The sequence below is a fragment of the Pleurodeles waltl genome, chromosome 5 (assembly GCF_031143425.1).
Source record: "Pleurodeles waltl isolate 20211129_DDA chromosome 5, aPleWal1.hap1.20221129, whole genome shotgun sequence".
NCBI classification, from domain to species: Eukaryota; Metazoa; Chordata; class Amphibia; order Caudata; family Salamandridae; genus Pleurodeles; species Pleurodeles waltl.
In genome coordinates this window covers 336146977-336173164 of record NC_090444.1, presented here as the reverse complement: position 1 = coordinate 336173164, position 26188 = coordinate 336146977, and positions in this window count along the sequence as shown.

Below are 26188 nucleotides of genomic sequence, written 5' to 3'. Positions count from 1 at the left end.
GTGAGTATATGTGTATGTTGTGTCGTGTGAATGCGTTTGTGCTTGTATGTATGTTAGTGTGTGTTGCTGTGTGTGTGTATGAATGTATGCATGTGTGGGTGAATGTGGGTACGCGTGTGTGTATGTCTGTGTGTATAGGTGTGTGTATGTCGGGGGTTGGGAGTGGGAGGGTGGGGGATGACTTTTGGGGAGGGGAAGGGAGGGGCAGACCCCTATTAGTGCCAGGGAAGGAATTCTCTGCCACTGATAGTGCCTACCACCACGGTTTTCATGGCAGTAAAATTGCCACGAAAACCATGGGGGTAGGTGGGGGTCATAATCCCGAGGGTGGGATTGTGACAGCTGCCTGGCTGGAGACCGAAGTCTCCAGTCCGGCAGCTTTTACTGCCCTGGTGGACGGAGTGGTACATTGGCGGTTTGGCTTGTGCCAAACCACCAATGTCATATTTTGGGGAAAGGTACCGCCACCCTGTTGGCAGTACCTTTGTCCAAAATAACGCCGTCTGCCACAGTCGTAATGAGGGCCAAAGTGACTTTAGTCTTTTAAAAGCAATAAATGTCTCTTTCAAGCACAAAGTACCTGGTTTGTGTTCAAAATGTCCGCAAAGAACCACAGAGGAGGAGATGCATGAAATACAGGGAGGTGTGCATCGATTTCTCTTTCTGCACACGGCAATGAATCGTTTAGTTTTCATGAAGGGACGGCTTTGTGTCGATGTCTGGTGCTTGGTTGTGGATGCTCTTCGGTTGCAGGGTTTTCAGACGCCCCGGGGATAATGCATGGATTTCCGGTGCTGACAGGATGAAGTCACAGGGGCTGCGTCGATCCGGTGGGCGTTGCCTGGAAATTTCTACCGCACGGCAGGCGCTGCATCGATTCCTCATTAGAAGTCGGGCTGCGTCGTTCTGGCTCGGCTGTGCATCAATCCAGTGGGCTGTGCGTCAAATTTACGGTAGCTGCGTTGGTGCTGCATCAATCTTCTCTTTGTGAAGTCGGGCTTCATCGTTCTGGTTCTGAGTAATTTGCATTTTTGGTGCTGAGACTTCATGGAACTGGAGGCAAGCTCTATCCAAGCCCTTGGAGAGCACTTCTCACCACAGCCAGAGAGCAGAAAGGCAGCAAGGCAGCAGTCCTTCACAGAAAGGAGTCAGGAGAGTCCTTTGGGCAGCCAGGCAGTTCATCTGGGCCGGTTGCAGATTCTGGTTCAGGTTCTATTATCAAGGAAGTGTCTGTGACAAGAGTGTCTTGTCAAGAAGTGTCTGATGAAGTAAAGTGTCTACCTCAGAAGTGTCTCATGAAGTAGAGTGTCTACCTCAGAAGTGTCTGAGTTGGTAGGGGCAGAGGCTGGGGAAGCCTTCAAAGAGCGGCTTAGAATTGCACAAGGTCCCCTTTCAGTTCTATCTTGTCTACCAGGGTCCCAGTAGGGGGTGTGGTAGTCCTTTGTGTGAGGGCAGGATACCGTCCTTTGACATGTAAGTGTCAGGCCCTCCACCCTCCCAGCTCAGGAAGACCCATTCAAAATGCAGATGTATGCAAGTGAGGCTGAGTATCCCGTGTTTGGGGTGTGTCTGGTTGAATGCACAAGGGAGCTGTCAACTAAACACAGCCAGATGTGGATTGTAAGGCACAGAAGGATGTAAGTGCAGAGAAATGCTCACTTTATGAAAGTGGCATTTTTTTACATAGTAATATTAAATCCAACTTCACCAGTCAGCAGGATTTTGTATCAACATTCTGGCCATACCAATCATGACCTTCCTACTCCTTTCAGATCAGCAGCTACCACTCAAACAGTATATGAGGGTAGCCCCAATGTTGGCCTATGAAGGGAGCAGGCCTCAAAGCAGTGAAAAAACTAATTTAGGAGTTTTACACTACCAGGACATGTAAACTACACAGGTACATGTCCTGCCTTTTGCCTACACATCACCCTGCCCTATGGGTTATCTAGGGCATACCTTAGGGGTCACTTATATGTAGAAAAAGGGGAGATTTAGGCTTGGCAAGTACTTTTAAATGCCAAGTCGAATTGGCAGTGAAGCTGCACACACAGGCCTGGCAAAGGCAGGCCTGAGAAAAGATTGAGGAGCTACTTAAGTGGGTGGCACAATCAGTGCTGCAGGCCCACTAGTAGCATTTAATCTACAGGCCCTGGGCACATATAGTGCACTTTACTAGGGACTTATAAGTAAATTAAATAATCCAATTGGGTATGATCCAATGTCATCATGTTTAAAGGGAGAGAGCATAAGCATTTTAGCACTGGTTAGCAGTGGTAAAGTGCACAGAGTGTTAAAACCAGCAAAAACAGCATCTAAAAAGGGGATGGAGGCAGGCAAAAAGTTAGGGGCAACACCCTAAGGCTGTCAGGTTTAACACATGTGCACTGCAAACAGCGCTAGACATAGGAAGATGATTATTACTTCTGTGAATTCAGGAATTTCTCCAGCTTGCACCATGGTAACACGACCCATGCAGTGTAGTGTACATTTTAGATGCAGCACTATGGTGCCATTTTTCAGTAAAAGTGGGGCAGTGCAAAAATACAATGGGTGTTGTGGATGGAACACCCACAGCAACATTCATTGCATGCCCCTTCCATGCAAAGTGCTGCATGTGAAGGGGTCGTATTTACAAATTGGCGTTAAGCCAAAAAAGTGGCTTGATACCACCTTGTAAAATGAGCGCAGTGCACAGCGTCACCAAAGTGGCACAAAAAGTGACACTACGATGGTGCTAGGAGCTCATATCTGAACCCCAAGGGGCCAAATTATTAGGACATGTTGCATTGCTCCTGATGTGCCTGTTTTCATGCATCCCTCTATCCCCTCCTAACTACACCATGGTTGTGCAGATTTAATATATGGTGCAACATGGCTGTCATTACCAAGGCAGAGTCTGAATCTTTCGCGCAGTTGTGGTGCTTTAGCTGGACTAGTGAAAAATTAATTGGGTGCTGGTGCAGCAATGATCAAGGAAACCCTTAGATTCTGTTGTGGCATCACTTTAACGCCTACCCTGGGCAGGTATTTGGACTGAGGTAGAACAATTGCACAGTGACATCTTGTGATTTTCCCTGTGATCATTTATACGTTGAACAATTGTGGCTGTGTAATATTGTCTACCAATACACCAATCACTTCACAATACTGGAAATTTATTTTTGCCTTGGTTTTGGTCTGTTTCACTTGGGGTTTACTTATCACAATTTCATCTGTTTCATTGCTCAAGAAGCCTTTTTTTTCTAGATAATATTTATAAATAAAAAAAAGTTTGAGACTTACTGTAAATACAGGTTGCCACATCCTTGATGGATTGTGTTAGACAGAATGATTACTGTCCTGATTGAAAAGGTTTATTGATTGATTCAAAGCAGAATGTTTTGCCTTATTCTTCATGTTTTGTAAATGAGTTCAATGTGAACAGTTGTGCATGTTGCAATTGTTTATACCCATGTTTGCATGAAAATATGGGTAGCTCTTGTTTTTTTATGAGATATTGGAGTGAAATAAGATGGAAATGACATAGGGATGTATTTGAAATGTGGTCTCTGATTCTGTAATGTTAAGGCCATAGATCATGACACTGAGAGGAGAATTGTTTTTTGTCTTGAATTACTTTAGGATTTTTTAATTTAGTTTTTTCATGAAAACTGATCACCTTAATTCATTCCACCTTTAAAGTTATTTTTGGACTACTTAGTTTGCAAATCATTGCATATGTCATGCGCCCAAGGGAGTATTGTGACTTTACTTTTCACAGAAAACTACTGAAAAGAGCACCTTTCTGTGGGCTCCGTTTCCTAAATCAAACGTACTAAATTCAATATCTCCACATAGACAGTGGATTGCATTTAACAACTGAGAATTTTATTGAAAATGTATTTATCCTTCAATTGACCAGGATGGGGTATGTGTCTACCTCCAAGTTTCAAGATCAACAGAAAAAATTGAGAGGCATAGAAATAGTCCAAAGAAGTGAAGGTGATAACCCACAGTTATTATGGTTTTGCTTAAGCGGTGCAGCTATTGGCATAACAAATTAGCTATTGAACAGACAGAAGAGTCCCAAGCCTGTAGAACTGATACCTTAATCACAGAATAGATGTAAAGGGACAATTAGCTGCTTACCCAATATCCCACACCTTATCTCTATTCTTTCCTCAATTACGAACTTTAGAATACTAGTATAATATGCACTGAGTCTATGTGTTATTAATAGATGATGTTCTTCGTAATCTATTAGTAAATATTGTGGGTTAGAAAAAAGTAATGTAGAAAAAGTTTTCATGAGATCAGTTTTTGGCACCTAGTTAAACAAAATAATGAAATTACATTGCTGGTTCTTGCCTGCTTATGTTAATTTGGATTCTAATTTTAGGTTTCGTATATATTATATTGCACTGCTTAGATATTTTGATTATGTTCCATCCTTGAGAAAGTTGGTTAGCCCACAAAACACGTGTTGCCTGTTGTGACAAAGAATGGAACTTTGTGAAATTCTGCTTCCTCTAATTGTTTTGTTCAGATCTACAGAGGAATTCAATTTAGTTTGAGAATAGTCTTTTTTATAATGCATGGGTAAAGCCCTATCACCATGGAAGGATTAAATATGTTCAATAATTTGATTCAACAACCCATTATAGCAGGTTCAGAGCTAAAAACTATTATCTTATCTCTACAAAGGAGCAATTGCCAACATTGTTTTTACAAATTAGCCAAGAAGCTTGCAGAACTTTGGCCACAGTGATAACAATCACCTCCCTTGTGTCAGTTTTTAGAATTCAGAAAGCCACCTCTCATCTCCTCACCTCCTCACCCCACAAGATGACACACTGGGATCATCCACCTTTATTTGGGGTAAAGTTGCCTTGCTTGGGCTCCTTGTATAACTTATAAAGACATTTTATTCAAGGGGAACTTCTTATGGTCCAAAAATTGATCTGTCAGGTTTTGTGTCCTACAATTCTTGATCTTTTTTCCCTAGGGAAAGTCTCTGCACTTGTCTTTTGTCAATTTTCAGGACAACTATGCAGCTTCTTCTGGACTACACCACATGGAGTCTACATCCAGGCATTGTAGCATATTCTTAATATAGGCTAGCCCATAGAATAGCACCAAAATATTGAAATGTTATTATTTTCAGAAGGAAGATTTAGTTTCTTTACATTTTGCTTTGTACCATGTGTGTGTTGATGACATGGTTTTTATTACTTTGTTTCGTGCACTCTAAAACAGGTCTCATAGCCTGTCAAACAGGGCCCTGTGTTGGGTAACTATAATGTCCGGTATTACCTCTTGGTCTAGCATATTCTCCATGTTACATACTATGTCACCTACTCCTGTGTAGACTTGTCTCAGAATGTTGGGTGGGCTTTAACATGCTCCCACTTTAGAGTCTTTTTGTTGTGAGACAAAATCAGGTCCCCAGAGAGAGACGGTTTGAATATCACAGATGCTGGGCCTAAAGAGCCTACCAGGTCCAGTTTGAGAGCATTGTGATCACTATCAGCCCTCTCCATGGCTGTCACCTATCACCTAAGTGGGTGGCACAGTAAGTGCTGCGGTCCCACTAGTAACATTCCATTTACAGGCCCTGGAAACAGTTTATATCACTTTATTAGGGACTTATAAGTAAATTAAATATACCAATCAGTTGTAAGACACTTTCATCACGTTTTAGGGAGTGAGCACAAGCATTTTAGCACTGGTTAGAGTGGTAAAGTGCACAAAGTCTTAAAGCCAATAGAAATTAATTCAATAAAATAGAAAGAAGGCAAGAGGTTATGGGGAAGACCACGCTAAGGCTGGCAGGTCTAGCATAAGACGTGAGAATATATATTGCCATATGTTGCGTTTTCCTACGTAAACGTATTCTGTGTACGAACAAAACAGAGATGCCTCATACAAACTTTTTCAAAGTGTATTTAATGTGTTAATATCAACAGCATTGCCTGGTTTTGTATAGCCAGTTAGATATTGTCTTACTAAGATTTACAAGGAACCAGCTCTGATTTCTCTAATATTGCAGTAGACTGAAACTCTTCTTTCCAACTGGCCAGTGGGCACTGCAATAATTGTTTAATTTACAATATTGTCAGACTAACATAGCCATTATTTTGGCTCATATGAGAAGCATGTATGTTTTTTTCTCTCAGTGAAAATAATAATTACATCATTGTTCTGTTACATAATTGTATAAAACGTGTATGCACAAGCAGTATACTGGTATTTACAAAGAAGAGTAACTGTTCTACTTTATTTATTTTACCCAAATTAGGCAGTGAACAAAATATTCTCCTCTTTTTGTCAGAATGCATTATTGCTTTCTGCTCTTCAGGTGGGTGGACAAGTATAGACTTTGCCCTCTAATTCTGAAAATAAATTGATAACATTTGACCTATCTGACTCAAAATGTGATAATTTTGCCCCCCACCAACCGCATAGGTCATACCGAGTGTCAACAACAGCAAACGTCTTAAGCAATGAAAATAACTACAACAATTAGTGAGCAAAATGTGTTTGTGTCCTATAAAATAATCTATGGACAATATTCAAGGGTCAGATTTGGGTGCTTATTTGCAACCAATGCAGTTTTATGTAAGGGAGGATGTCATGCACTCTGGGAGAGATTTCCATTACTAGTCATGCTTCCCTGATCTGAATGTTTTGTGGACCCACTTCCTTTATAAACAAGAGAAGAAGCATATCAAGGGAGCAAACAATTGCTCAGACCTTTGTAGTAAAACAAAAAATGTATTAAGCTAGGAGCTCAGAAACACAATTTGTATTATCCAATGCACCCAAAAGTATACCTGCAGGCACTGGATTTAGTCGTTTTGTGGCATTATATTGCAACAGCATGTTGCACTGAGCATCTTTTAACTTTTCTCTCTGTTAGCGGTAAGAATCGTGACTGCACCCATGAATTGATGGCTAAACAACGAGGCCAGAGATGAAATCCATTTGTCTGACAATAGGTACCATGAGCAAGCAAAATGTGGCTATTATCTGCAAGTGAAAATGAGGCTGGCTTTGGGAAGACAGAACAGTTGGGTAAAGCATGTGGAGTAGGAGTGATGCTGTGACATAGCAGTGCATTGTAATTGACTCTCAAGAAGAACTCAGTCCAGCCAAATAACTGACCACCAACACTTGCTTTTGGCAAGTTCGGCAGGAAAATCTAATGATCAACGGTGTTAAATGACAGGTAACGCACACAAATCCTTTTTTCAGGAACCAAGTAAATGTTCATCTTTGGTAAAATGTTGCAGGTGGGTGGTCAATGGTCTTTCTCTAGTTTTCGCAATAAGACAGAGAGAACATGTGTCAAGCATGGACGTCTCTAGGAGCAGTGTTATCACTTCTTGTTTCCCCTCTTCTAGTACGAGCATAATAAACAAAGGAATTATTGTAGATCTGGTGCAATTGTGATGACCAATGGTTTAGGTCAACTGCCCAGGGTCACAACATTAGGGTAGCTGCTAAGTCATCTTAAAGAAATGAGGGTATATGCCTACAAACGGTAAAGGAAAAGAAATAACATCAGGAATGTGCAGCTGTCTCATTTTCCTGCTATGACTCATTTCATGTGGCAGTAGAGTGCCAGCAAAATACTCTTCACTTTAGGAGATTCACTAGTTTTTATTGATAAGGTATGCTTTAATCTGTATAATCTGATTATGGTTCCTACTTGTAACACGTTTAATCTGTTCCAAAATGGATTTACGGTTGTAGTAATACATGCTGCATAAAAAAGCAATTTATAAATTACAGCGTTTCAGCCAATACTGAATGCAATCTCGAACTAGGACGAATACAAAAATCGCCAAAACCTCTCCGATGAGCATACTTCTCCTTCTGAAAGACCTCAGGTGTCAACTAGATTTAATGGTTGGTACAGTGTTAAGTGGAATTTACACTTTTTTTATATTCGTCTTGTCTAATGTAGGTTGGAGCCACGATCTCAAGATTTCTATGCCTATTGTAGGGCCATCACCTGAGAAACAGTGCAAGATAAATTTCAGGTTAGCAGACTTTAGAAAAGGAAAGCTGCTAACCACATGATCTGACCAAGGAAGCAAGTGACCTAACTGGACAGGCAAATTAAAGGTAAAATTTAAGTCAATTGTATGTTACTTCTACTGTGGGTGAGTCCCACAAAAAGCGGTCAAGTCCCGAGGAAAAAACTACAAATTATGCTCCGAGATCCAGCTGCTGAAATCACCTATGCTAGTAATCAAGTAGGATAAAGTTATAGTGTCATGGAAAATAAATATTTTATTTTATTCTAAAGAGCATTGCTTGTTTCACTGTATCCAGAGCTTTGGTAAATACTGTTTCAGTTTATTGTCTCACCTGAGTGGCCTACATTTTGCCTGGGAAATTGTTGGTTAAGGAGGTTATCTATACAGAATAAAACGAAATAGCATTGTTGTTTCCAGTGTCAATGTCTTGTATAATTAAAAACAATCACCCACCTTATGGTATGTGGGTAAACACCATATGTACCTTTCCAGTTGGGGTTATAAGTTATTTGCGCTTCAATATCGAGACGCCCTTTATAGTGAAACCACTGTGCACCTAAGCAGTATGTATTTCTAACTCACCTTAAGCTCTTCAATTCCACCACCATCCATAATGACCATTCTTCTGCCAGTGCTATTCAATAAAGTGGCAATAATTTGTACAGCCTTTCTGCTTCTTCAGCAAATATATACACCTGAAACAACAAATTGGTAGCCAAACACAAGTTTCAGAAAAAGTTACACATATCCCATGATATGTATATGTACTTTACACCAAATAGCTTTGCCTCACGTTGCGTGAAAACTTCAACAATGCACGCATATTGGCTGTTTCAGATGTAAACAAAGACATGAAGTAGCACAAAAAGAACCTCTGCAAACTGTGTTAAGTATTGGAAAAATTAAAGTAGAATGCAGCTTTAGATACAAATAAGAAAACACCAATAGGTTATCTTTCCCAGAAAAGCCAGACTGGAGGTTGTTATATGAAGACAGAAACTGAAGCAACAGGAAAAGACCAAGAATGAAGACAGAAGAAGGCTGTGCGGGGTGACACATCTTGAGGAACTTGAGGAGGGAATCAAACAATGATACATACTGAGCCCAGCGGTGTAACAAAGGTCTTGCAGCTCCCGCTGCACAGAGGGCCCCCCGAGCTCCACAGGGACCCCTCAGCACAGCACCAGGCCTGAGTGCGTCCAGGGGTGTGCTTCCATGATCTTTGCATGGGGGCACCCTCCAGTTTGGTTACACCATGACTCAGCCAGTGATTTCTAACTGGCGTCCGCTGGACCCCTGAGTGTCTGGGGTCCAGCGGACCCATTGGAGGGGGTTCCATGAATGGTTAGAAAAGATAATAATAGAGGCAGAATAATAATATATACATACGAAAATAACATTGAATATTGAAAAATGTATAACTCTCTGTAAATGTCAAGGAATTTGAAGCTGGAGGGTGAGCTTAATTTATGGGGCAAGGACATGTACAGCAAACTGATCCACTATGGCCGATTGGATGCCTCAACTTAATCATTGGTATATGGTGACAAAAAAGAGATGATGCCTTAGGCACAAAAAATACAAGTAATATGCTAGAATATGGTGTAACAGTTAGCCTTTTAGAAATAAAAATACATTTTAAAAGCTCCAACCTTTCAATTAAAACCAAATTGTCACTTTTTGTATTGTATTTGTGAAGTAAGGAAACTGTTTTAGAATGTGTGTATTTGTTTGGTGTATAAAGGTTTCTGTATTTTTATGCATTACTTTAAGGCTCAATCAATCAATCAATGAAAGATTTCCAAAGTGCGCAGCTACTCAAGAGTGCCCCAGCACTAAGGACTCTATACACAAATTCTCATACAACATATAATCACTGAAAACCTCCTTTAAAACGTTTTAAGGACGCACCTGCCTCAACACACACAAATCCATAGGGAAGGCATTCTCAGTCTGTGCAGCAAGGTAGAAGAAGGATGCCCTGCCCAAATGTTCCTCTTAATTCTCAGTACTAGGGCACGTCCTGCACCAGAAGAGTGAAGTGTTCTAGCCAGGTGGTAATGGATGGTCCTTGTGGAGAGATAGCTAGAGCCCATCTGATGAAAAGTTGTATGGGCTAAGGTTAAAATGTAACAGTGGATTGTTTCCTTCATAGAGTCAAACATAGAAATTGTTAAACACCGAGGTCCCCTATTTCCTGTAGTGATTCAGTGGGGGTTCACAGAAGTCAAAATGCTAAAAACCACTGTCCTCAATAGTGTCATAATTTTGAGGCTTTTTGAATAATTAAAGTCTTCCTTGAGAACAATACAGATCACATATATGCAAGCTGACATTAGAATACTTATGACATTTAATCTACTGGCATCATACTTCTTACAAACCACATCTGAAAAAGTAGTTTGATAGTTACACCGTAAACTATCTCCATACCAGCTCTGTGTGTTCAGATCTAATCCTATTCACAGCACTGCAGGTTCCCGAAACTTGGCTACAAGTAGCAGGAAGTCTAAACAGACTTTTGTGCCATCAAAACTTCCCACATGTCCTGGCTGCTATTCACTGCATGCACTGGCCTCACCTGCTGAATGGCACACATATACAGAAACCATAAACATACATACTTAACAAATGTACCGCCAATCTATGTTGGCCAATACTGCTTCACCAATGGAGTACTCATATATGCACACAGTGCATATGACTCATATATTTTCAAACACTGTACCATCAATCAACATCTTGAAAGAGGTCCGTAACAACAAGGACTACTAGTGAAGATGTGTATGACCTTGATAGGCCTCATGCAAATGACAGGGGAAATGTAACAGAAGCACTCTGTACTCAATTCCCATCATAGGTGACCAGGTTTGTGATAACCTTTGAAAATCCACAAAGACCACAACTTACAGGAAGACACAGAGCATGTTGGCTAGTAATTTGGCATACTCAAGTCAAGGTTTTACTTCTTAGACCTGTGAGGGGGTAGATCTCTTTACAGCCCCAATATTGTTTGTGTAATGATTGTTGCGTTTTGCACATTGACCAACCACTAGTCATAATAAACTTTATTTGGCTAGATAACCATAAAAGTATGCACAACAGTTAATAAATAGAGTAAAACAGGTGTAAATGTTTAACACACTTAGGATAATATGTCCAGTGTCATAGAATTAATATTAAAAATATTAGTCCTTTCATATATGAGTTGAGTTGATATTCGATATATGGGACAAAGTGCAAGCATGACTAGATAAAAACAAGTACGAAAACAGTATTCACTAAGGCAGGCAATGTTAGACCTGAAAGCCTTAGGATAGTAATTCCCCAACTTTTTGCATGCCTCCCGCCACTTTTCTGACACTGGTTTTGCTAGTTTTAGGACTCAGTGAACTTTACCACTGCCTACCAGTGCAAAACTGCATATGCTCTCTCCCCTAAACATGGTTACATTGGTTCATCCCCTTTGGCATATTTGATTTACTTGCAAGTCCCTAGTAAAGTGCATTACATATGCCCAGGGCCTGAAAATTAAATGCTACTAGTGGGCCTGTAGCACTGATTGTGCCACCCTTATAAGTAGCCCCCTAACCATGTGTCAGGCCTGCCATTGCAAGGCCTGTGTGCAGTTTCACTGCCACTTCGGCTTGGCATTTAAAAGTACTTGCCAATACTTAAATACCCCTTTTTCTACACATAAGTCACCCCTAAGTAGGCCCTAGGTAAACCTTATTGGAGGGTGCTACGTAGGTGAAATGCAGGACATGTACATATGTGTTTTATGTATTCCTGGTAGTGAAAAACTCCTAAATTCATTTTCCACTACTAGCTCATTTCATAGACTAGCATTAGGACTGCCCTCAGATACATTTTGAGTGGTCTAATCTCAAAGGGGTAAACATGTCATATTTAGAATGGCCAGAATGGTAATAACAAATCCTGCTTATTGGTGAGATTGGATTTTATATTACTATTTTAGAAGTGCTTCTTTTAGAAAGTGAGCATTTCTCTGCACTTAAAACCATCTGTGCCTTGCAGCCTGTTGCCAATCAACGTCTGGTCTGTGCTGGTTGACAGCTCCCTTGTGCATTTCACCCAGAAAACCACAAACACAGGACCCTCAGTCACACCTGCATTCATCTGCACATTGAATGGATCTTCCTGGGCTGGAATAGTGGAGGGCCTGACACTTACATTTCAAAGGCCAGTGGCCTGCCTTCACACAATGGACTGCTAAACCCCCTACTGGGACCCTGGCGGACAGGACTGAACCGAAAGGGGAACTTGTGCACTTCAAAACCACTCTTTGAAGTCTCCCCACTTCAATGACATTTTTGGGTACATAAACTGGGTCTCTGACCCCCACCAAACCAGACACTTCTGGACCAAAACCTGCACCCTGTCAAAGAAGCTGCCTGGTTGCTCAAAGGATTCGGCTAGACTGCCTTGCTGAGAAGGACTACTGCCCTGCTGCTGCCCTGCTGGCATCTGATTTTGCTGAGAAGGACTCTGTCTTCCCCAAATGTGCTCTAAAAAGGCTTGGATTGAGCTTGCATCCTGTTTTCTGAAGTCTCAGGGCCAAAAAGACTTCATCTGTTCAGGAAACTCCTTGTGCTTTGAAATTGATGCACTGGCTTCTGAAATCGACACAAAGCCTGCATTGTAACTGAGAAATTGCTGCACAGCTGACCGAAACGATGCAGCCCCAACTTCCTGACTGGAAATTCAAAGCATCACCTATCAGATCTATACAGTGCTCGTGCCCTCTTCTAGTGCACCAAGGATTTTCCCCGCATTGTCCTTGGGCTCCAAAATATCCCCACACTGCAGTGACGAACCAAGACTGCGCATGGAAAAACTATGCAAACCCCTTGGAGTCTGGAAAGAAATGACGCATTGTCTGTGCTGCATCAGAATCTTTGACGCAACACCCTATTTTTCCATGCATCTCCTCCTCTGCGGTCTCCGTGCATCATTATTTTGACGCATACCAGGTACTGTGCGTAACAAAAAGACAACTCTTTATTCCAAGGATTGAGACTCTTTTAAAACCTTTAAAAGTGATACTGCAACTTGTGCTTATTGGATCTTTGTTGTTTTGACCTTATTTTATTCAGATAAATATTATCAATTTGTCTAAACCTGTGTGGTGTATTTTTGTGGTGTTTTCACTGTGTTAATGTATGATTATTGCACAAATACTTTACACATTGCCTTCTAATTTAAGCCTGACTGCTCAGTGCCAAGCTACCAGAGGGTGGGCACAAGATAATTTGGATTGTGCGTGACTAACCCTGACTAGGATTGTGGTCCCTACTTGGACAAGTGTGTATACCCCTGCCAACTAGAGCACCCATTTTTAACAGTCAGTAATAATGTTATCAAAGGGGGAGACTAATGGCCTAATTTAGATCTCAGCAGAGGGGTTACTCCGTTGCAACAGTGACAATATCCAATCTGCTGAAATCTAAATACCATTGTTTTACATGGTATTCAGATTTAGGCAGACCGGATAGCTGTCACCATTGCAACAGAGATCCAAATCAGGCCTTAAATGATGCCAAGGTAGCAATGCTATATCAACAGCTCAAAAACAATAAAGTGTCTATGTGACGCTTGACAGCACACATCAAATTTAGCTATCATCACCTCAAAATGTTAATTGTGGGGGAAATCTTTGCACAGGACAGTATATTTAACAAAGTACAGTAATGACAGTCAGACACAAACTGTTATGAATTGATTAAAAATACAATACTTGCAGGTAGGAAAAACAAAAAGGGCCTTGCACAGACTACACAGCATCATTATAATAAGCTTAAGAAGTAGCACAACTATAAATAAGAGGCAGCTAAATAAATTAAGGTAAGCCTTGCAAAATTACATTTAATCTCCACCAGATATCACAAAAATCTTGGGAGTGTCCGCCAATAGTTTCAGGCTACCCCAAGGCCTTTCTCCTTATAATCCAAGCCCAGTGTAATATCTTAGCTACACTGCTCACAATAGATTCTTTCTGCTCACAGAAGCCTCAGCGCCACAAGGTATTGTCTGCAACCTAGCTGTCTACAAATGTGCACCAACCAATGCTTTCTTGGTTGACCATATCCTGGGCAGAAGAATAAAAGATGCAGCACAGTTTCATGTCCTACTAAATAAAAGGAACAAGCATTATTCAGTGCTCTGGAATTCTCCTATTTTATTTGAAATAATGTGAAATAAATTATTTGGCAGGGTTCCATAACAGAATTACAGATACACTTGCCTAGCTGTTGGAATTATGATCGTCAAAGAACTCACCAAACCCAAATCCAGCACCATTGGCTCTCCACACTCCCTAAACCTCTGCAACTCACTCTCCAACTACTTTCACCTCAAAATCGCAGACATTCACAACAGCTTCACAGCATCAGCACCCACAATCACCACCACCGACACACCCAACAACACAGCACCCTCCCACACCAACCAACTACACACCTGGACTCCCACCAACGATGAAGAAATCGGCAAAACCATGAACTCCATCCACTCAGGCTCCCCTACAGACCCTTGCCCCCACCACATTTTCAACAAGGCCAGCCAAATCATCGCTCCCCAGCTCCATGCTGTCATCAACAGTTCCTTCGACACCGCAACCTTCCCAGACATTTGGAAGCACGCCGAAGTCAACGCTGTCCTCAAAAAACCTAAGCAGACCCGGAAGACCTCACAAACTACCGTCCTATCTCTCTTCTCCCCTTCCCCCGCAAAGGTCGCTGAGAAGATAGTCAACACCCAACTGTCTCACTTCTTAGAAGAAAACAACATACTCAATGCCTCCCAGTCTGGATTCCGCAAGAACCACAGCACTGAGACCGCCCTCATCGCCTGCACAGACGACATCAGGACCAGAGTGGACAAGGGCGAGACCGTTGCCCTCATCCTCCTAGACCTCTCTGCAGCATTCGACACTGTATGCCACCAAACCCTCCGCACACACCTTTTTGACGCCGGAATTCGACACAAGGCCCTGGACTAGCTCACCTCCTTCCTCGACGAAAGAACCCAAAGAGTTTGCCTCCCTCCTTTCCGGTCTTCAGCCACCAAGATCATCTGCAGGCTCCCCAAGGATCCTCCCTCAGCCCCATCCTCTTCAACATCTACATGGCCCCTCTTGCCATCATCCTCCGCCCCCACGGAATCACCATCATCTCATAGGCAGACGACACCCAGCTCATCATCTCCCTCACCATGAACCCAGCAACCGCCATGATAACCCTGCACGCCAGACTTCTCAACATCATCAAATGGATGACAGCAAGCCACCTCAAACTAAATTCAAACAAAACAGAAACATCATATTCGGCCCCAACAAGACAGCATGGGACGACTCCTGGTGGCCCACCACCCCCAACACCCACACACGCAACCTTGGCATCGTTCTAGACTCATCTCTCTCCAAGACCCAGCAAACCCACGCCATATCATCTTCCTGCTTCAACACCCTTTGCATGCTACGCAAGACTTTCAAATGGATTCCTTTAGAAACAAGAAGAACGGTCACCCACACCCTCATCAGCAGCAGACTGGACTATGGCAACGCCCTCTATGCAGGGACCACAGCCAAGCTTCAAAGAAAACTCCAGCGAATTCAAAATGCAGCCGCACATCTCATCCTCAACCTCCCTTGCCACAAACACATATCCACCCACCTCAGATCCCTACACTGGCTGCCCATCAACAAAATAATAATCTTCAAAGTCCTCATCCACGCTCACAAAGTCCTCCACGACACTGGACCGGCCTACCTCAACGAACGAGTAAACTTCCACATACCAACTCAACAGCTCCGCTCCGCCAACCTCAGCCTCACTACAGTCCCCCGCATCCAACGCACCACCTCCGGTGGCAGATCATTCTCCCACCTCGCCACCAAGACCAGGAACTCCCTCCGCACCAACCTACGCAAGACCCAGGACCTCCTCGCCTTTAGAAAGCACCTTAAAACAAGGCTTTTTGAGCCGTAACCGGCAACCCCCCCACAGCGCCTTGAGACCCTAACGGGTGAGTAGTGCGCTTAAGAAATTATTTGATTGATGGATATAACCAAGGAAGTCTTTGAAGTTACTATGGGCTTTGAGAACTTTAAATTCAGAGGTGAGAGACCCTTCCCTTTTGTTACAGACTTCCTGTCCCAGATGGAATGCTCAAAAGGAATCCTTGATACATTTCTTTGTTACCAGCACCATATTCCCCTCAGAACCCCAAGCATCGGCAAATCCTGGCTGGGTTAGAGAATCTTTAATATAATGGACCCATTTGATTTTCTTGCCTTTATCAAGGGCAATTATCTCTAGGAAGGCATTATTAACTCTTTCAAGGGCTGGAGTATGCTTCAGTCTCCACCACTAAAGAATGGGTCTCAAGTTGGCCTTGAGCACAATGGATTTATTTATGGAGTGAGGAGGGGGTGCTTTTACGCAGGGTCAATAGAGATCTCAGAAAGCTGTTTTCAGTAAATGCTGTGGTTGTGAGCCTTGATTAGTCCCACAGCTTAACCCTATAAAAGGCACTTTCCATTGCCTTTGTATTGTATACAGTGATAGCTGGAGAGACATGTCTTTCCTTGGTAGAGTTATAGAACTTTATTATCCCTGCCATGTGCTGGCAAAGTTTTAAACTGCTTCTTTTGACTTGGGCTACCAATACATAATAGTGGTTAATCTGACTCCTAGGTAGTCAAAGTGAGAGGCTCTTTTCAGAGTGGTATCACCTAACTTTATAGAACCATTGTATGATTTGTGGGGACTTATAGACATTGAACAACAAGTATGAGGACACATGTCATTCAGTGCCTATATAGATAGCAATTTAATTATCTTGAGAACAGCACCAATACATGCCCCAACAGTGAAGCAGAGCCACGGGATGGATGGATGAGGAGATATAAAACAATTCTTAACCTCATATAGGCCTAATGACACTATTTATATCCTGTAGTACCATACAGTAATAGTACTGCCCTATGCTGTCACCTATATTCAACCCCTCTCCTTAGTCATGATAATTTAAAGCAAGAGAATAGAACAACCAAATTGCCAGAATTTATCAATCTGTCTCCCTTTTCAGTAGTCCAAACATAAATTTTGCAACACATTGTGGTATGGTGAGACTATCTCTCCTCCAGTTGCTTGCCCCTGCAGATTAAGTGATGATGCCGTAGACAAACATGGGTATACTACACATTGCTAGAGACTTTGTGGAGGGTTGCCGTTCTCTTTACATCCAGCACGCTTACTATCCTTTAGAGAGATCATGTTTATCCCATTAGCACTAGGCAACCTGTGAAGCAATGACTTTACTTTTCCTGCTTATTATGTAGATTGTCATTTTGAGGACGGTAATGTTGGCAGCTGGCATCCCTGATTTTTCCTCACAACATGATTGCCTTTGTGAGGGCAATAATCTTGGAATCCAGTGCCCATAGATTTTTTCTCACATCATAAATCAGTTCTGCAATGGCATTGACGATGGAGGTGTCCAGCAGTGTAGCATTGCTGGTGTGAGCATCCTAGAAGCCTTCAGCGACACATTTTCCTAAAAAGACTTTTTACCAGGTTGCTGTCAAAGCATGTATGTCAATACAATCCGTCATCCCTGCAGCAGTATGTATTTTGTAGTCAACTATACTGTTATCAAAAATAAGGATTTCAAGTTTCTTACAACACCATGATAGTACATTTTATTAGTGTTTTGGACAAGGCAGACATTCCTGCATGTTGGGTTAAGAACTCTTCATCCATACTGTCAATAAAGTTCTGTTTTGCTGCTTCTGTGAAGCCCCGTAGCAACAACACTGCATTTCAATATCAGAGGGTCCTATTATGCATTCTTTTCCTGCATTTATATCAACAGCAGCCATAAGAGTAACAAACGGACACCAGTAGTTTGAACAAATACTGCATGCCCATCAACTGCTGGGACAAAAACCACCAACAAAATAACACATTTATTATTATTCACAATGTAAACTTCCTTTTTTTGCCACTTGGCCAGTTGTTGTCAATCTTTTTTAACCTGTACCTGTGTAGTTCAATGTCCTTCTTGAGAGTGGGAATGCCAGTATCCCATTCGTGGAGGTGTTTCAGGTAGCTTATTTCTTTGATAGTCTTTGTTCCATTGTCTCTTTCTGCTGTCCAGCTTGGGCTGCATCCCTCAATGGTACAGCATTTTAGGACATCTTCATTCCTCACTCCTCATCCCTTCTCCTCATCCCTGTTTCTCATCCATCATCCCTACTTATCATCCATCATATATCATCGCTACTTCTCATCCATCATCCCTGCTTCTCTTCCATCATCTGTACTTCTCATCCATCATCCATCATCCCTACTTCTCATCCATCATACATCATCCCTACTTCTCATCCATCATCCCTACTTCTCATCCCTGTGTCTCATCCCCCTTTCTCATCCATCATCCCTACTTCTCATCCATCATACATCATCCCTACTTCCCATCCATCATCCCTACTTCTCATCAACCATCCCTGTTTCTCTTCCATTATCAGTACTTCTCATCCGTCATCCATGCTTCTCATCCATCATACATCATCCCTACTTCTCATCCATCATCCTTACTTCTCATTCTTCACACATCATCCCTACTTCTCATCCATCATCCCTTCTTCTCATCCATCATACATCTCCCTACTTCTCAATTTTCATCCCTGCTTCTATTCCATTTTCCCTTTTCTCACCCATCCTACATCATCCCTACTCCTCATCCTTCATCCCTGCCTCTCAATCATCATCCCTGTTTCTCTTCCTTCTCACCTCCACCAAATTTGGACAGTCAGACCTTTGGACAGTCAGGGCCACTTCGGCCCACCACCTGTGTTCCAGGATCCACGCTTGTAGTCAGGAGAGGGGACCCAGAGTATCAGTCGTCACTGCAGAGAGGTGCCTACTGAAGCAGGGAAGTGACTCCGTCAGAAAACACCCAGAGGAGAGACTCTAATTACCCTGAGAGGGGGATTGGTCACCTAACCAGGTAAGCACCTATCAGGAGGGGTCTCTGACGTCTTCTCTTGGCACTGGCCACTCAGATGTTTCCAGAGTTCCATGACCATCCTGAGAACAAGACGGTAGAACCCAGGGACACTCTACAGGTGCTTTGGGTACCACCCATGGGGTGGTGATGGACAGGGGAGTGGTCACTCCCCTTTCCTTTGTCCAGTTTCATGCCAGAGCAGCGACTGGGGTTCCCTGAACAGGTGTAGACTGGATTATGCAAGGAGGACACCGTTTGTGCCCTTCAAAGCATTTCCAGAGGCTCTGGGAGGATACCCCTCCCATGCCTGTCACACCTGTTTCCAAAGGGAGAGGGTGTATTACCCCTCTCCTAAAGGAAATGCATTGTTCTACCTTCCTGGGATTGAGCTGCTCAAACCCCAAGAGGGCAGAAGCCTGTCTGTGAGGTGGCAGCATCGAAAACCTGAGAGAGCTGGTTTGGCAGTACTGGGGGTCAATGGTGGAGCCTCCAGGGTGCATGGAATTGGCCCTCCCAATTCCAGAATTGGATTTGGGGTACAAGTTCCTGTTCCTAGACACCTCACATGGCCATATTTGGGGTTACCATTGTGAAAGTACATATGTGTATTGATCTATATGTAGTGCACACTTCTAATGGTGTCCCCGCACTCATGGAGTCTGGGAAAATGGGCCTGGGTGACATGGGGGCACCTCTGCTAGTGCAGGGATGCCCTCACACACAGGTACTATGCACCTAGCCTTCAGGGTCCGAAGGTTAAATATATAGGTGACTTATAAGTGACATGATGCAGTAAAAATGGCTGTGAAATAGTGCTTACACTATTTCACTCAGGCTGCAATGGCAGTCCTGAAGAAGTGTTTGTATGAGCCCCTTATGGGTGGCAAAGAAATGCTGCAGCCCATAAGGATCTCCTGGAACCCCAATGTCCTGGGTACCTAGGTACCATATACTGGGGACTTATAAGCGGGGGTCCGATATGCCAATACTGGGTTACCAGTATGTAAGCACAGATTTGGAATTACAGAGAGCATAAGCACAGGAGCTCTGATTAGCAGTGACTCAAATGACATAGTCAAGCATTCTGACAAAACAGTAAAACATACTGACATGTAGACCACAAACTATGAGCACTGGGGTCCTGACTAGCAGGATCCCAGTGAGACAGTAAAAAACACACTGACAAACAGGCCAAAATGGGGATAACCATGCTATAAAGAGGCTACTTCCTCGCAGTCAAGCATATTAATTTCCTTTATAAATTGGTTTAGTTGCACATTGACACAGCATTAAAGGATTTTGGAACCAGGAATAGTCGATAAGTCTGCAGTATTGAATTTCATCAGTAAGATCTTTAGTGTGCCAAGCATATGAACCTTCCCTCCTTGCATACTTCTCTTGAAGGTGGATTTAAATCATCCACAATACCCCTTAGAGTGTAGTTGAAGTTGTTGAATACAGAATGTACCCACAGGTATTCATTAGGGTGGGAAAGTCCACGTGTCACAGTCCCTATAAAAGTACTGCTCAAACTATGGGTCACAAGCCGATATTTGGTGGGTTTGCGAAAGTCAAAAGAATTAAGGAAGATACCTTTAAATTCTGTATTATCTTGTCACATGTACTATGCTTCCAAAATAGAGGCCAAATGTCAGGCTATATATTTTGGCAAATTGCTGCTTATTTGTTTGACAAGGGGATTGGCGCTTACAAACCTCTCACTTTGCAGTGAGAGAGAGAAAACTAAAGTGAGTTTTGTGACAATCTTGCTGGGGTACAGAAAGTGTGGAAATCAAAACTGTAGGATGTATTTATGTTTGTAACACACAATCGAAGTGTCCTGGTTAGCACAGATTACCAGACTGAAAGCACTTATAATTCACTCCTGAGGTACTTTTTTTTTAAGTCTCAGTAGCCTTTGGCGAATCATATACCAGATTGTAGGACTATGGGGGTCATTATGATCCCTGGCGGTTCAGCCCGCCATGCCGGCGGCGGGTGAAAAGACCGCCACTGGCATGGCAGACTGAACCGCCATATAAAGAACACATGGAGGGCTGCCTCCACCGCCAGGCTGCTTCCGACAGGCAGCCTGACGGTGGAGGGAATCATCATCCGATGGGGTAGCGCAGCTGCCCATCAGATAATGATCCCTACCGCCACCAGCCTTTCCCTGACAGGGAAGGGCTGGCGGAAGGGGTGCTGCACTGTACAGCACTGATCCAAAGTAGAAAAAGTATTAACTTTTGTAGAGGCATAATATTTTTCACTGAAAGAGAACCCTTCAGAACAAAACCTTTGCTAGACATCTCGCATACACCCTCACACGCTTGAAGCAAAGGTGATTGTGTGGCATTAGGTAGCCTGATTATGCACTAGTGCTAGCGAGAGAGCAGGATAGTGGAGTATCAGTTTCTCTCCTGCACACTTCTTCTAAGGTAACACAGCACAGCAAACTGTGGTTGCTACGCTGTGCTGCATGATTTTTTAGTAAATATACCTCAAGGTCTTCTAGTTGAACTGTCAATATCCTTGTGAATTAAACTATGAAGTACACTTGGGAGGATTTGAGAGTGGTGTCTGGGATGTGGATAGTGTCATACAGTTTCACAGGGAACTGCCCCAGGCTCTCCTTTGATTTTCTAGTGAAACCACTTTCTACTTCCTTGTTGGCAGTGGTGTAACAACGGCCCCTGCAGCACAATACACAGTGAACATGCGGAAGGCCCCTGCCTGGGCCCAGGTGAGAGGGAGCCCCCTACAGGGGACTTTACAGGGGGGCCTGCTTAAGTTTTGTTACGCTACTGATTGCTGGAGTTGCTAGTAAATGTGAAGCCAAAAGTACCAAGCATTATAACAGTAGGAAACCCATGATTTGGCATTTGCAACCGTTAAAATGCCTTTTTCCCATTTACCAATGCCATTAAAGAAGTGGGACATTTTTTCTGACTCCTAAAATGGGGTTCAGAATAGATACTGATTTGGTATCTGGAAAGAGCTTTTAGTAGGTGACCCTTCCAAATATTAAATCATTATCTAATGTTTCAAGGTTTTGTGAATGAAATCGGGTCACAAAACATTTTTTTTTTACTGACCTGAAATGAGGTGTGTTAAACCTGACAACCTTAACATGGTTTCCCGTTGCACAGTGAAACATCTACAAAGACAACCAGACCTACTGGCTGCCACAACTTCATCCCAACACATGGCAATGACATCAAAGCCAACCTCCATCCACAACCCCCCCATGCTACATGGAAACCATGCCACAAACCTCCATACCAAATCAATGTCTGCAGTGCAGCAGCTGCCATCACTGGGAAGCAAGTTGATTCACTGCATGCATCACAACAGGGACATTACAACTACAATTACACAATTAACATCTGCTGTTTCCATATATAGGTACCCCTGCCACTGACACCCTGCAGAGGACGCCAGGCACAGACATCCCTCCCCAGGATGAAGGCCCTACTGGATGTCTAGATGGTGTAGGAGGCTGGACTGGCTTGTAGTGAGTACCAAGGGGTACTTGCACCTTGCACCAGGCCCAGTTATCCCTTATTAGTGTATAGGGTGTCTAGCAGCTTAGGCTGATAGATAATGGTAGCTTAGCAGAGCAGCTTAGGCTGAACTAGGAGACGTGTGAAGCTACTACAGTACCACTTAGTGTCATATGCACAATATCATAAGAAAACACAATACACAGTTATACTAAAAATAAAGGTACTTTATTTTTATGACAATATGCCAAAGTATCTTAGAGTGTACCCTCAGTGAGAGGATAGGAAATATACACAAGATATATATACACAATAGCAAAAATATGCAGTATAGTCTTAGAAAACAGTGCAAACAATGTATAGTTACAATAGGATGCAATGGGGAAACATAGGGATAGGGGCAACACAAACCATATACTCCAGAAGTGGAATGCGAACCACGAATGGACCCCAAACCTATGTGACCTTGTAGAGGGTCGCTGGGACTATTAGAAAATAGTGAGAGTTAGAAAAATAACCCTCCCCAAGACCCTGAAAAGTGAGTGCAAAGTGCCCCAAAGTTCCCCTAAGGACAAAATAGTCGTGTTAGAGGGAGAATGCAAGGAAAACACAAATCAGCAATGCAACAACGATGGATTCCTGTCTGAGGGTACCTGTGGAACAAGGGGACCAAGTCCAGAAGTCACAAGCAGCTCGGAGATGGGCAGATGCCCAAGAAATGCCAGCGGTTGGTGCAAAGAAGCTCTTACTAGGCTGAAGAACTGTGAATACTGCAGGAACGACAAGGGCTAGAGACTTCCCCTTTGGAGGATGGATCCCCCACGCCTTGGAGAGTCGTGCAGAAGTGTTTTCCCGCCGGATGGACGCCAACAAGCCTTGCTACACGCAAATCGTGCATTTGGCGTTTTTGGACGCTGCTGGGGCCCAGGAGGGACCAGGAGGTCGCAAATTGGACCTGCAGAGAGAGGGGACGTCGAGCAAGACAAAGAGCCCTCACTGAAGCAGGTAGCACCCGGAGAAGTGCCAGAAACAGGCACTACGAGGATGCGTGAAACGGTGCTCGCCGAAGTTGCACAAAGGAGTCCCACGTCGCCGGAGACCAACTTAGAAAGTCGTGCAATGCAGGTTAGAGTGCCGTGGACCCAGGCTTGGCTGTGCACGAAGGTTTTCCGCCGGAAGTGCACAGGGGCCGGAGTAGCTTGCAAAGTCGCGGTTCCCAGCAATGCAGCCCAGCGAGGTGAGGCAAGGACTTACCTCCACCAAACTTGGGCTGAAGAGTCACTGGACTGTGGGGGTCACTTGGACAGCGTCGCTGGATTTGAGGGACCTCGCTCGTCGTGCTGAGAGGAGACCCAAGGGACCGGTAATGCAGCTTTTTGGTGCCTGCGGTTGCAGGGGGAAGATTCCGTCGACCCACGGGAGATTTCTTCGGAGCTTCTGGTGCAGAGAGGAGGCAGACTACCCCCACAGCATGCACAAGCAGGAAAACAGTCGAGAAGGCGGCAGGATCAGCGTTACAGAGTTGCAGTACTCGTCTTTGCTACTATGTTGCAGGTTTGCAGGCTTCCAGCGCGGTCAGCGGTCAATTCCTTATCAGAAGGTGAAGAGGGAGATGCAGAGGAACTCGGCTGAGCTCATGCATTCGTTATCTAGAGTTTCCCCAGAGACAGAGACCCTAAATAGCCAGAAAAGAGGGTTTGGCTACCTAGGAGAGAGGAAAGGTTACTAACACCTGAAGGAGCCTATCACAAGGAGTCTCTGACGTCACCTGGTGGCACTGGCCACTCAGAGCAGTCCAGTGTGCCAGCAGCACCTCTGTTTCCAAGATGGCAGAGGTCTGGAGCACACTGGAGGAGCTCTGGACACCTCCCAGGGGAGGTGCAGGTCAGGGGAGTGGTCACTCCCCTTTCCTTTGTCCAGTTTCGCGCCAGAGCAGGGGCTAAGGGGTCCCTGAACCGGTGTAGACTGGCTTATGCAGAATTGGGCACATCTGTGCCCAACAAAGCATTTCCAGAGGCTGGGGGAGGCTACTCCTCCCCTGCCTTCACACCATTTTCCAAAGGGAGAGGGTGTCACACCCTCTCTCAGAGGAAGTTCTTTGTTCTGCCATCCTGGGCCAGGCCTGGCTGGACCCCAGGAGGGCAGCTGCCTGTCTGAGGGGTTGGCAGCAGCAGCAGCTGCAGAGAAACCCCAGGAAGGGCAGTCTGGCAGTACCAGGGTCTGTGCTACAGACCACTGGGATCATGGAATTGTACCAACAATGCCAGGATGGCATAGAGGGGGCAATTCCATGATCATAGACATGTTACATGGCCATATTCGGAGTTACCATGGTGAAGCTACATATAGGTAGTGACCTATATGTAGTGCACGCGTGTAATGGTGTCCCCGCACTCACAAAGTTCAGTGAATTGGCTCTGAACAATGTGGGGGCACCTTGGCTAGTGCCAGGGTGCCCTCACACTAAGTAACTTTGCACCTAACCTTTACCAGGTAAAGGTTAGACATGTAGGTGACTTATAAGTTACTTAAGTGCAGTGTAAAATGGCTGTGAAATAACGTGGACGTTATTTCACTCAGGCTGCAGTGGCAGGCCTGTGTAAGAATTGTCAGAGCTCCCTATGGGTGGCAAAAGAAATGCTGCAGCCCATAGGGATCTCCTGGAACCCCAATACCCTGGGTACCTCAGTACCATATACTAGGGAATTATAAGGGTGTTCCAGTAAGCCAATGTAAATTGGTAAAAATGGTCAATAGCCTGTCAGTGACAATTTGGAAAGAAATGAGAGAGCATAACCACTGAGGTTCTGATTAGCAGAGCCTCAGTGAGACAGTTAGTCACTACACAGGTAACACATTCAGGCACACTTATGAGCACTGGGGCCCTGGGTTACCAGGGTCCCAGTGACACATACAACTAAAACAACATATATACAGTGAAAAATGGGGGTAACATGCCAGGCAAGATGGTACTTTCCTACAGATGGCGACGACTTACCTGGGCAATCTGGGACCACTGGACAGTTCATCAACAGCAGACCCACCCTGGACACACCAGACGCCCCACCCATGTGGCAACAACACCACAGTAAGCCACTGAATCCCAAACCTGTGCCCCAGGGACCTCACAATCAGAGGTGTGCCCCATAGTACAAGGGCCGGTGTCAAGGGCACACACCCCAGATAATGAAGGACCTGCTGCTACTGGGAGTGGTCAGACTGTACCGAGGGCACAGGTACAGGTTACTAGGGGTAGTGGGTTGGGAACTGTGGTCCAAGGTGCGGGACAGCCACACCAACTGATTGCCCAGGAGGCCCTCAACTAAGTCCTGGGTGTATACCAACAGACCCAGGACACAGTGGCCCAGATCCTTGCTACGGTACAGGAGACCCAGCAGCAGCAGGGGGAATACCATCAGAAGGCCATGCAACAGTGGAAGGCCCACAATGCCACCATGGCCTCCATAGCAGGGATGCTCAAGGACCTGACCACCATTCTGCGTGAATCCACCACCCACCAGCAGGCCCTGTCCCCTGGCCACATCCCATCAGAGCCCTCCACATCAGCAGCAGCCAGTGGAATGAAGGCCTTCACCACAGGACTCGCAGGACACCAGCACCCCT